The 13,852-nt window shown below is 36.3% G+C and overlaps 1 protein-coding gene and 1 long non-coding RNA gene across 19 annotated transcripts in view; one reads left to right on the top strand and one right to left on the bottom strand.

Annotated features, from left to right (window-relative positions):
• add1 (adducin 1 (alpha)) overlaps positions 1-7,722 on the bottom strand; it is a 38,995-nt gene extending 31,273 nt beyond the window's left edge. For 6 of the 18 annotated variants that reach the window (XM_048165232.1, XM_048165235.1, XM_048165234.1 and 3 more), the window contains exon 1: positions 7,513-7,721. The gene's annotated coding sequence lies outside the window, so the exon portion shown is untranslated. Of the gene's footprint in view, positions 1-7,512 lie in introns of all 18 variants that reach the window. The other 12 variants (XR_007181163.1, XM_048165242.1, XM_048165240.1 and 9 more) reach the window with 3 other exon arrangements.
• A 1,818-nt stretch (positions 7,723-9,540) lies between these two features.
• LOC125252918 lies at positions 9,541-11,264 on the top strand. The gene is made up of 4 exons (XR_007181304.1): positions 9,541-10,056; positions 10,472-10,687; positions 10,863-10,890; positions 10,965-11,264. It is a non-coding gene; the product is annotated as an uncharacterized LOC125252918 (long non-coding RNA).
• Positions 11,265-13,852: the final 2,588 nt, after the last annotated feature.

Here is a 13,852-nt window from a genome sequence, read left to right as displayed (position 1 = left end):
TGACTGAATAACTTTTGTGACTTTAATCAGGATTAATCTATATTTAAAGGGTTAGTTCACCCAAACATGAAATGTCATTAATTACTCACCCTCATGTTGTTCATCTTCAGAACACAAATTACAATATTTTAATGAACTCCAAGAGGTTTTTTTTTTTTTATCTCCCATAAAAAGCAACGATTGCTACTTCCAAGTAGGACTGCACATCTATTTGTAATCATAATTACAATTACGGATGCCACAATTATGTAATCGTTCAAAGGCTCAATTACAAAATAAAGTCCACTTACATTATTCTGTGCTTAAGATGCATTTTTTTTCTTTCTACAGGTTATCTTAATGTTTTTTTCCCAAACCAAAAACCAAACCAATTTCACATTTGTGGCTTAATGCTATAAAAAGCAATAAAAGTTTTTCAGGAAGAGTGTTTTTTAGATTGTTTATGGAAGGCAGTTGCTTCAAACAATGGCATAAAGCTATTCAAAACATCAATGTAAATTGTGATCGTAATTAATAATCGCAATTACAATTTAAGGGAATAAATCGACAATTATGATTTTTGTCATAATCGTGCAACCCTACTTTCAAGGTCCAGAAAAGTAGTAGAAACATCGTTAAAACAGTCGACGTGACTACAGTGGTTCAACCTTAATGTTATGAAGGGACGACAATACTTTTTGTGCACGAAAACAAAACAAAAATAAAGACTTTACCGTTATTTTCCTTATACGTTAGGATATGTAAGGATTATTCAATTCAATTTGACTGAATTTTACTATTAATTGAAATAAGTAAATATTAGGGCTGCATGATTAATCGGTTGATTCGGGAAAAAAACCACTGAAATCATGCTTTGGCTTAGTGTGATTATGAAATGGCAAAGCTGCGATTATTTTTTATGCACGGCTTGACAATGAACTATGGCTCCAAATACTAATCCATCTGAAAGCACTGTGAGTTTGAATCGCTTATAATGTGCATTTGAAAAAGCAAAACGCGTCAAACATCTTTCCAGACATGAGAAGCATTTATTAACATCTTGTCCAACAAATTTAACATGTTTTTACTCCAAACTCACTTCATAATGACAGTTGAGCATCCTTCTGTGAGATGATGTGGCTTCTTACACAGAATAAGGCAGTTGTGTGTATTAATCATGTTTAATCAATCAAAGTGTTTCAATCTTCTGTTTATTCAGCTACAGCGATAATATGGGATTTCCTGGAATGATGCATGTTCTACTTCGGCAGCAGGGCATATCTGGCTTTTACTACTGATCACAGAGCTGTACAGCTCTGACAAGCTGCACATAAAATAATAACAGCCTTTGTGAAATCGCGTGCGATAAAATTGCAGCCCTTGTTAATACTATTTGCATAATTCATTTCCTACTGAGTTTTTTTTTTATAATGATTTTATTAAATGTAAGAATGTGTTTTAAGTTAAAAATGATTCAACAAGCATAGTTTAATCAAAACCACAACTGTACCAACAAAAAAAGTGCAATTATAATAAATAAAAAGATGAAATGTATGTGCTTTTTCTTCAGGTAATAGAAGGCTACTATTCTTCGAAAAATGCAAATGCATACATTTTTAGGACATTTTTGCATTTTCTGGTTGTGCAACTTCCACAGTTGTGCAGATTGAATCTCATCATATGTAAAATAGCTCTTTTTTTCAATACCGGGTTTCTGTTAGAATATTCCTTTCCCTGAAAATGCCATGAAATGCAGTCTTCCCCCAAAAACTGGAAAAACATGGCATTTTATGGCATTTTTTTTAATTTTTCCTTGAGTAAAAGAAACCAGTAGACAAACTTTTGGTGCATCCCTACATATATATATATATATATCCCTTCTAATCTGTTAAATCATTTTGCGGAGCTCATTTAACAGTAAAATGTTATCATAGCAGACAGAAGTGATGTTTATAGCCCAGAGATTTATATTATAGCGTTATATTAAGCTTGCGTATGTGTTAAGAGCACAGAGATGTGTAGGCATGACTGTAGTCGCTATGGAAACAAAACATTTCCATGGAAACCTGTAGGATTATGTAATAGTATACGGTCACTCGTGGTCCTGTTTTCTGCCCACTCACTGAAACACTCACTCCTGAACACTCTGCATGATCAACATCTACACTTTTATTATCTTTGACTCTTTACGGCCTCTCAGCCCCCACGGTCATTTTATCCTTCGTTTTCCCTCTGGCCACATTTTAAGATTGAACTCTGTCTGGAAACATCTGGAAAGTTTCATTATCAGCAGGCAGACTGTCAGCAATATCGATTGCAAAAACGTCTAAACAATTGTGTTTTCCTTAAAATTCCTACAAATTCCATGGAGAAAATAAGAAAACTCCAACTGGAAAGTCCTGTAAAGCCATTGCAAATGAGCCAGATCTCGCTGCATGAATTTCCTGCATCAATAATGGCTTCTTGACAGTTTCTAAATGGCAGTCAAATCCATCTCAGCCCACCAGCAGGCTCAGATGAAGGCCAAAGCCCATCCGAACGGGCCAAAACCAGTTCCAGAACTCCCTGGCACGGTTAAACCGGACAGCAGGCGATCAGAGAGAGTCTGTAGTGGCTGAAAGCAGCCAAACAAACCAAGATCAGTTTATAAATGCATATAAGACTGGAACACCTGCAGAGTTGGAGGAAGAGTGTGTCTTTCATATGGAGACAGAAAGACAGCGAAGACAGAAAACATAAAAACGTTCTGAACTACAAAATAAAATCTTAACTGCAGCAGGAGCTGTTAAATTTTGCAGGTCTGCCATATTCACATCATTAGAGTATATTAAAATAGAGGCCATTGAACTACCAAAGTGTCATGCAACCCCCATTTTATCACACCTCAGATTTGGAAAAAGACTAAAAAAAATGGGATGCAACGCTGTGGAAAAGAGTAAGAAGAGGGCAGAAGACAAAGAATAAAACAGCAAAATTAAAATCAAACTTTCAAAGGATCAGTTCTAGGATCTGGTGGGCTTTGTTGAATCTTTCTTTAAGCTGCCCAGGGGTTCAACTGCATGAATTTGCATCTTATCACCGACTCATGAGGAACTTCCTCATTGACCTAGTTTCCAGTAGAAGTGTGTGAATTATCTCACCCGTAACACTACACAGATGTGAGGGAGGGCGTGGAGCAGTGATCATGTGAGAGTGTGTGGGACGGAGAGTTTATGTGGGTGTGATCATAATGTTCTACGTTTTAAAATTCAAAGATTCAAAACGTGAAGATTACCATTATGCAGTCAGTTCTTTGCTTGATCAATGTCTGTTATTAGGCTTTAAGAACCTTAGAAATAGTTGAGATCATTTGGCAAAGTGATATGGAACTGTAATGCGGTCAAAACCTGCCTGGAACTACTTTAGCCGTGCGTTTACTGGAAAATAATTGCATGCCTTAGAATGTTCATCAGCCAATCATAATCAGGCATTCAACTTTCGGCGATGGACAGGGGTCAGTATGGTCACCCTGACTGGTCTGCAGCTGCTCTATATACAACAAACTGATGCACTGTGTATTCTGAAACCTTTCTATCAGAACCAGCAATTTGAGCAATTTGAGCTAAAGTAGCTCATCTGTTGGATTGGACCACACGGGCCAGCCTTCAATGAGCCATGATCCTGTCGCTGGTTCACCACTCTTCCTTCCTTGGAGCACTTTTGATAGATACTAACCACTGCAAACCGGGAACACCCCACAAGAGCTGCAGTTCTGGAGATGCTCTGATCCAGTCGTCTAGCCTTCACAATTTGGTCCTTGTCAAACTCGCTCAAATCCTTACGCTTGCCTGCTTCTAACACATCAACTTTGAGGACAAAATGTTCACTTGCTGCCTAATATATCCACCCACTAACAGGTGCCGTGATGAAGAGATAATTAGTGTTATTCACTTCACCTGTCATAATGTTATGCCTGATTGGTGTATACACACATTTTGTCACAACTCAAAATCGCTACAGTATGCAATATAGCTAATTACCCGAAATAGCTTGCCCTGAAATGTCTCTATTTGTACATTAACAAAGTTTGCCTACGTCTGAAAACTGTAACCACAGCACACACCAGCTGTTTAACATCTTAAATCACATGTTGTGTATTTGTGGAATGTCATGGCACTGTCCGTCTGCATTATTCCTGGCACACGGCGGGGTCTAAATGTGGCCGTGGACCAGTAGATCTGAATAGTGCACATAAACTACATAACTCACATACACCAAACACCAAACACAGAGACTCCTACAAACATCCTTACGCTGTGCAAATATTTCAAATAACACCAATGACATGATAAAATGAATTAAAGCTCCTGACTCTGAAATCAGTTTAGAAATAAAGCACATTGAAAACCCCCCATATAATTATGAATTATTAATTATAAACATATGGGCTGTGTTCCAGTACTTAGTGAGATGCCTTGATGTCTACATAGACCGCACCCTTCACACTCTACATATTGACAATAAATTATACTTTTATTTATCTGCCAATAAGTAATACTTTTTTGGCAGTGAATGGATTAGAAGTATTTTGATAAACAACATTTCTCTTGCTTCGTCCACCATGGATGGATTTCACAGTTTGTCACAATGCATTACAGGATTTCTTTCTCTGCAAAGTATAATTTGGCCAAAAGTAAGCATCTTAAAGCAGCATAATCACTCTGCAAACATTACAAATAGACTTTTTTTTGCTTTGTGCTTTAAACTGCTGCCCATGGAGGTTTAGTCTTTGGAAGAGAGCAGTGTTTTACTCTAGATGCTCTCAAACAGTTTTTATACTGAGCAAGACAAACGCTTAGCAAACAGCTGCACACGCTACACAAACTATTTCCTGTTTAAGGCAACAGAGCATTGCACGTATGAGAATTTACGCAACAGAAAGGGTGGAGAAAGGAAGAGGGGAAAAAGTTAAACAACGCGAGATGAAAATGAGAAACACATTTTCGTGCCTCTAGAGGGTCGCAGGCGAGAGAAGGAGTGTGCTGACTCACTGCTCACTCAATCCATCACACCTCTGAAACATAAATAATTCATAAAACTGATCACTTCAACACTAAACTAATGAGCCACCATTATAATATGTCAACAAACACACACCTGTGAGCGCTCATTCTATAGTAAAGATGCTATTTTAAGGGGTGGTTGATTATAAATTCACTTGTTTAACTTCAGTTAGTGTGTAATGTTGCCGTTTGATCATAAACAACATCTGCAAAGTTACGACACTCAAAGTTCAATGCAAAGGAGATATTTTCTTTTACAGAAATCGCAACAAATGGCTGGTAGGGACTACAACGAGCTTCTTCCTGGGTTGGTGACATCACTAACCGTAAAATTTACATAAACCCCGCCCCAGAGAACACACAACAAAGGAGGCGGGGCCATGTTGGGTTGTTGTAGTAGAGTGTTGTTGTCATGCCGTCATTTTACACCGGACTGCTTCACCAAGGAGGGTCAATTCAACACAAAAGATGAACATGACGGCACATGCTAGTGGATGAGTTGAATCAACTCCACAGCAACAACATACATTTATCCACTAACCATTCAGAAACGTCCAGTTTCATTCTAAAAGTTGTAACTTCTTCCTGAGTCTCTCCATCAGTGTCGACTCCGGTTTGAACAATGTAAGGCTGAACACCGTTACTGACAATCCTCATTTTGGCTGCATGAGATTCTCCAGCTTTGTTGTTGTTGAGCTGTTAAAGCTCCGCCCTCTTCTGGAAAGGGGGCGGAAGCAGCAGTTCATTTGCATTTAAAGGGACACACACAAAAATGGCGTGTTTTTGCTCACACCCAAATAGGGGCAAATTTGACAAGCTATAATAAATGATCTGTGGGGTATTTTGAGCTGAAACTTCACAGACACATTCTGGAGACACCAGAGATTTATATTACATCTTGTGAAAGGAAAGGAACATAATAGGTTCCCTTTAAAAGGTTCCTAATATTGTTTTGGAGTCTCCTACAATAGATTTACATGCATTCAAGGTAAAAAAAAAAACAATTTAATTTTCTCATAATATACATCGCACATCACCTCATTTCTCATGGAGTCTGAAAAACGATTTGTTCAAAGATTCAGAGTCTCTAAACCCCTCCTTTCTGAGAGCCTGCCCTGCTCTGATTGGTCAGACGGCCCAGTCTGTTCTGATTGGCGCATCTCAGAAATAGAATGTCTACTATCATATCTGAAATCAGCACTTAATATGCAGTGACACAAACAATAAAGATGGCGTTGGTTTTATTGTATCAAAAAAAAGCATATAGGTAAGTTGCAACAACTTTTGGCAATCGAAAAGATAATAAAGAACTATATTAATTGGCTATATTAAAGGATTAGTCCACTTTTAAATAAACGTTTCCTGATAATTTACTCACCCCCATGTCATCCAAGATGTTCATGTCCTTCTTTCTTCAGTCGAAAAGAAATGAAGGTTTTTGATGAAAATGTTTCGTTTAAACGTATCGTTTAAAGCCCTTTGAAGCTGCAGTGAAACTAATTTTGACCTTCATCCATTTGGACTCCAGTGAAGTCCATTATAAGGAGAATAATCCTGGAATGTTTTCATCAAAAACCTTCATTTCTTTTCCACTGAAGAAAGAAAGACACGAACATCTTGGATGACATGGGGGTGAGGAAATTACCAGGAAATTTTATTTGAAAGTGAACTAATCCTTTAATGGCATTATGTATCATATTGATATTGCCACAGTTTTATAAAAACACTGCAGCCCTACAGATCTGTAATGCCCTTATGACTCAAACCCTCAGACAGACGCTTCAGTCTTTCTGTTTCTCTGACTGACAGTCTGTCAGGACACCAGAGACACATGCACGAGCCCAATCTGTGACCAGCACAAAAACACACACGTCCCACAACACAAGAGGCCTTATGAGAATTAGTGATTAACCGATGATAAACTGATATATCAGACAGGCACGGCCTATAACTGTCTGGATGGCCACTTAGTGTCCATTCCAGGTTGAAAATGCGCTTTAAGTAATAAAAAAATGCCTGATATGAATTTAATGTCGCAGATGACATAACAAATATCACTTTAAAGTCAATTAACATAACCTGCGTTAAAGACGCTGTTTCTAAAGTCAAAGAAACGCAACAAACATGACCACATTTCGCAGAAAACAAAATATTTCCAACTTCAAAAGTGACGTTCAGTATTTTCATTTGTGCTCGTGCAGAGTTGCAGTGGCCCTCACGCGACTGTCCTGTCCAGAGCTCCTGGGTGCGCGCGCCTCCGCGCTCCTGTTTCTACACATAATAAACGTTACCGAGACTCTCGATCGTGTCAGAAAACGGTCAAGTGACCTCCAAATCACAAAAAATGTCAAAACAAACACGATAAACGCGTGTGTCCTGCAGAAAGCGAGCGTTTACGCCACTAGCTCGCGCGCTAACGTTGAGGCCGCGCGACTAAAACCCTGAGGAGAATAATCCATAGAGAGAAAACAAAAGTAGGACTCAAACTTACGCTTCTGTTGGGTCTAAATGTGCGGCTGGAATCACAGCGGCTCGGGGACAGGCGGGGAGCTCGAGGTTTTCTCCGGGACCGGGATTGTGTCCAGTATTTCTTTCTGCAACCGTTTGTTTCTGTCGGTGCGCGTCTCAGACTGGGGCGCGGCGCTCTGGACTCGCTGAGGTGGAGAGGCTTCTGATTGGCCAGCGTCACTCGACGTTCCGCCCACATCTCAAAACAGAGCATTTGATGTGAGCCGCCTACATACGTGATGGGCGGGGCCTGTCCGTCTTAAAAACAGAGAGTTCGGCGTGTGTAATCTGGTGTTGTGTGACTGCTGGGTGGGGTGGAGTTTAGCCTGTATGTTTTCCAGAATATCAGTGTTTTTATTGAAACTGCACATCTATTATAGCTTATACTTATTAAGCTGAACCTTTATATTCTGTAATACATATATAGTTATGTACTAATTATTTAAAAATCTACAAGTGCAAGTTGCAATGCATAGAGGTGATTTCAGGTAAATTTGGACACTTTTGCCACTGAGATGACTGGGAAAAATGTCCCAATTGTCCTGAATTAACCACATTTTTCAGAGTGTGTGTGTGTGTGTGTGTATATATATATATATATATATATATATGTATATAAACACACTAGCAGTCAAAAGTTTGGAAACATTACTATTTTCAATGTTTTTGAAGTCTCTTATGCTCATTAAGGCTGCATTTATTTCATAATAAATACATAAAAAACAATAATATTGTGAAATATTATTACAATTTAAAATACAGTTTTCTATTTTAATATACTTTAAAATATAATTTATATCCTGTGATCAAAGCTGAATTTTCAGCATCATTACTCCAGTCTTCAGAGTCACATGATCCTTCAGAAATCATTCTAATATGATGATTTGATACTCAGTTATTATCAATGTTGGAAACAGTTGTGCTGCTTAATATTATTTTATAACCTGTGATACTTTTTTCAGGATTCATTAATGAATAAAAGGTTAAAAATAACAGCATTTATTCAAAATATAAATCTTTTCTAACAATATAAAGCTTTACTATCACTTTTTATCAATTTAACACATCTGTGCTGAATAAACGTATTAATTTCTTACAAAGAAAAAAGAAAGAAAAAAAATTACTGACCCCAAACGTTTGAACAGTAGTGTTTATTGTTACAAAAGATTTCTGTTTTAAATATTTCTATTCTATTTCACAATATTATTGTTTTTTATGTATTTATTATTAAATAAATGCAGCCTTAATGAGCATAAGAGACTTTGTTCAAAAACATTGAAAATAGTAATGTTTCCAAACTTTTGACTGCTAGTATATATATACATACATATATATATATATATATATATATATATGTGTGTGTGTGTGTGTGTGTGTGTGTGCGTGTGTGTGTATAAATATATGTGTATGAGAGAGTTTGTGTGTGTGTGTGTATAATGAGTGTGTGTGAGAGAGAGAGTGTGTGTGTGTGTGTGAGAGAGAGAGAGAGAGTGTGTACAGTATGTGCGTGTGTGTGTGTGTTTCTCCATTTCAAATAGAAGTGTCTGCCAAATAGATATATTTCAAGCAACAACAACAACAAAAATATTCTTTTTCTTTGATTGTTGAAATATGATCTGCTTTGAAGGATTCACCCTACAATGCATATATGCATCTCAATTATCCAGAAAATTCACTGCCTGCAAGCAGGACTATTCAGTTGCATTTATGGTCACATGACCAAATTCAGGTTTGTGGATCACCACATGAGGTCGCCACTCTACACTACTGCATTTATCAGTAATGTGTTATTTATGGATGACTGCTTTGAATGATGTCATTCACACACTCTGTTAGACTTCATTTGGCTGCTGTAGTTAATGTTTAGATTCCACTAAAGAGTTATAAATCAATTTTGCGTTTGGAGTTAGTTTGCTGAGTTAGTTTCAGATGTGTGTTTTATGCTCATTTTCCTGCACATTTGGAGATTATGTGGTTGGATTTCATCTCCCAAAAGATCTGATCCTGAATCAGTCAAAAAAGAACAGCCTTGACACTGAATTCAGCTCTGAGTGACCTTGAGATCAGGATTAATCAGTAGTGAAGTGTTACACCCAGTAGCAAAACAAACATTCCTGAAATGCAATGAATATTGCAAATACTTTGTGGAAAACGAGATTTTTATTTGCTGATTGAAATGAACTCATTGTGTGATGTCATACAGGATATTAAATGGCTTTATTCTTGCTGTGGACAAACCCTGTAATGAAATCAGCTTGCTCATCAGTTATTGTAAAATATTAAAGACAAGATCGATTTTAAAGGGGAAAAAGAGGCTAAACCAGTTCACATTCTGCATTCCTTCATGCGTCACAGAAGCTTTTTGATATATTTCCTCAGTCATTTCCTGCTGGATTCTGCTGTTCTCCGCTGTGATTATATCAAATCTGATGTTTTAGTAGACGTCTTCTCCGAGGATATAAATGAAACAAAACAAATCTGATGCAGGAGTTAAAATAGGAATACATATTTCCAGATCTGGATCTGGGTGAGTGTTTTATCCTGTCATTTGTTATGATAATGCATAACTCTGATTTAAATCAACTCTTTAAAGACATTGCAGAATTCGAGTGGAAAGCATTCGCTAGAGAATTAATTAGTATGTCGCTTTTTTGGTTTGATTTGAATATGTTTAAAAGATCATTGTGTGTTTTTCAGTCGAAGCAAGAAAATCAAACTCTTTTTAGGAGTTTTAATCAATAATCAGTCATTTGTGAACCTTTGATTAATTATATCTGACCTGAAAAAGTGAAGAATGTTAAATATTTCAAAATCCAAAATGTTTTCTAGGTTTATCTCAGATTGTGGACTCTTGGCCTGCACTGTATATCTGATCACTCTTATATTTGTCCAGTCAGAACTACATGATTTCTCTTAAATAATATATATTTTGTGTTTTGCAGATGTTCTCTGAAACCTCAAAATAAGAAAAGTAAGACTTTATGCCAGTAATATGACAAGAAAACTAAACACAGCTGAAGAAAAAAAAAAGAAGACAGATGAATCCAAACCTGCGCAGAAGAAAAAAACAATGAATAGAGGAAAAGAAAATGTCCGTGGATTCAGAAAACAACGTAATCGGCAGCATAAAAACAGCCTCGACAAAAATCGACCAAAGTGTAAGAAAGTTTGACACTGAACAATATCTGGATATGATGTGGATGTTTATAAGATTTGTGCAGTGCAGATATATAATAAATGACTGTTCTTACATTGGGCTTTAAGTTAAACTGAATACATATAATTGAATGAAAGTGAAATCCTGCGACTCACTCAAAGCTTGTTTGATTTCAGTCTCTCTTGATCCAGAAGGACAGATGAGGTGAGAGATTCACTCATGATCACAGAATAAATCTAAACATGTTTTGATTTCTAACATTGTGTTTTTCTCTTCAGAAAGCAGCAGCTTTTCTCTTCTAACCATCAGGATGTTCTTCATCACTGTCAGTCGATGATTCAGACTGAGACTGGAACACAAAACTCTAATATTTTCCTGTGAAAACACTGTTTTTAAGTGTTCATGACTGTCACTGCACTGAACTGTGTTAAACTGGGGCAGAAACACTGAGATCACACTGTCCTTCTGTTTGAGCTGATGTTCATGGCAGCAGTTGCTCAAACTGTCTAGAGTTTTACCAGTTCTGTGACTTCAGGCACTTTATTCTGACATCTTTAAATGTGTCATTACTTTACTTCCGTTCAGAAGCTGTTTTTATCCAAGTGTCTCGTTCATGATCTCTGTTTTTGAGCTGCGTGAAGCACATGATCAGCAGGGATTCATGTCTGTATTATTTGATTCTGATGAACTCTTAGTGAAGGTCATGAAAGTGGATTTACGACATTACACCTGAAAGTGTTCTCAGTCACAAATGTATTCTTAAATGTCTAAATGCTTTTTTGCAATGCTCAATAAATATTTAATTTAGCTAACAGACGTGGCTGTGTAACCTCACTTGACACAAAAAGAGCAGTTTATAAAATAAAAAGCAACCTTGATTAATACGTGTGCTGGTTATTTACAGTTTACTATAGTGTTACTGTAATGAAATAAGTAGATTAGAAGTACAAAACTGTTATTACCATCTTTAACCACTAGATGATCTTTTCAGCACAAACTTACAGACCTTTAGTATGGAATGATATTTAACTTGATTTAGAATATGAATATTAAATATGCAGTTTTGAACTTCACACATCAAATTCAAATGTGTGTTCACTGAGTTCAGATGTTAATATTCTCTTACTGAGATGATAAACTCTTGGAAACTGGTGTGATTACTTTCTATGCAGGACAGAATTGACAAATAATATACTTAAAATGCCTGTATTCCGGTTTTCCATCTATTGATTAAAAGTTGTTATAACTGGATCATCATCATCACTGTCTCTAATCTGAACTAAGAGGCTTTTGAGTTTGCAGTGAAATCTAGTTGCTCCATCTGATGATCAAAGATGGAAACAAACGTTTATCCTACATCATTTAAAACACATGGTCGGTTTCACAGACAAGGATTAAATCTAGTCCCAGACTAAAATTTGATCTGTTTAACTGAAAGCACATCTTAAAATATGTCCGTGTCATTGTTTTGTCTCAAGATTCACCAGTAATATTTTTCTAAGACACGTTCATAAAAGCTAAACGTTAATTAAACTAATGTCTAATCCTGGCTTAATCTAAACTCTGTTTGTGAAACCAGATCTTAATTCTATTTAATGCAACTACTCTTTAATCTCAAATGAATTAAATATTCAGAATTGACAGCATTCACTAATTATGTTCAAATACCACCTGAATGCAGTTAACTGGAGTTTATATATTTAAACCCTTATTAATCAGAAGATAATTAACACAACAGCACTGTGTTTGACATGGATCAGTTTATATTTTTATATTTAGGTGAACTTGATCTCTTTATTCTCTGGCAGCTGAACTGAAAGAGTGAATGAAAATAAATCCTGAAACATCAATTTACTGAACATATAATGTTTTTGTTTTTACTCATCTTTTTCATGTGTATTTGAAAGGCATTGTGTTACAGCAGCCACAAAACATCACTTATGATTCAGTGTCAAAAGAAAGGTAATGATGAGGATAGGATATTATGTTACAACAAGTGAAATCTAATATTTAATAGGATATTTTGAAGAATACTTTTCTAAATTAAGGGTATTGTTAATTAATGATTTTATAATAGTGCCAGTGTTCACCAGCAGGTGGCGCTAATGGATAAAGATTCAGATGAAGACTGATGAACATGACTGAATTCAGCTCAGTATCTCATTTATTTATCCATCTTTTGTTTTATCATTTTACCAGTAATAATCCCATTGAGATATCAATCTCTTTTATCAGGCAGTCCTGGACAATATGTCAGCACACAAAGATTCACATAAAACTGATTCTATAAAGATACACAAAACGAGAAATACAAGAAAAGTCCATTCCAGCACTCATATAACTATAGTTCTAAATAATAATAATAATAATAATAAATGAGGTAAAACATGCACATGATTCTTTCAAGTAAGATGCAAGAAGATTTCTAAGAAAATTTAAAGATGGGAGAACTTCAGCATCAAAATACTTCTGGGTCATTCTACAGAAACGTCCACTTTTCCTGTTCCTAACCTTTACAGAAATATTACACTTGAAAAACACTTTAGGATTAAATTTTTTATATATATTGTTACAATAGCACTCCAAGGAAGACGAGGAACTAGGATACAAGTAACATAAAGTAGTTTAATAACCAGGAAGAAACAGGATACATAGAACACACGTAACATGAACAACACCGGACACTGAACTGAGGACAGGGAGGAACTTAAATACACAAAACTAATGGCGAACAGCTGTGAGTGTAATCAGTGTCCATGGTGAGTGGCGGGAACTGAAAACAAAGGAGCATGTGACAGTCAAAAACGAACAGGATGAGACGGTGAATGTAACATATATTTTAAAATGAAACAATATGTTATTTGCACAATTACACCTTCTTGAGCTGTCAGTGTGGCAATATTATTATTTTTTTTTTTTTTTATAAATTCTAAGAATTCCAGCTGTTTTTCAAATATTTTCATTGTTATAGCAAATACATGATTGAGCAAATGAACTAACAATTAGGTCAGCAATTACTTTCTTGTGCCCTTAACAGAGCCATGATCTTAATGATGCAGTGTTAAGCTAATTTGGTGTGTCATGGAGCACAATTTCAGCCATCCAATGGTCCGAGCACTATCAGTGTGAAGTCATTTTTCTCCAGTTACCATTGATGGAGTCTTGG

Source organism: Megalobrama amblycephala, linkage group LG18, assembly GCF_018812025.1.
Source record: "Megalobrama amblycephala isolate DHTTF-2021 linkage group LG18, ASM1881202v1, whole genome shotgun sequence".
NCBI lineage: Eukaryota > Metazoa > Chordata > Actinopteri > Cypriniformes > Xenocyprididae > Megalobrama > Megalobrama amblycephala.
Note: the sequence above shows the minus strand (reverse complement) of the source record. Positions and strands in the feature narration are given on the sequence as shown.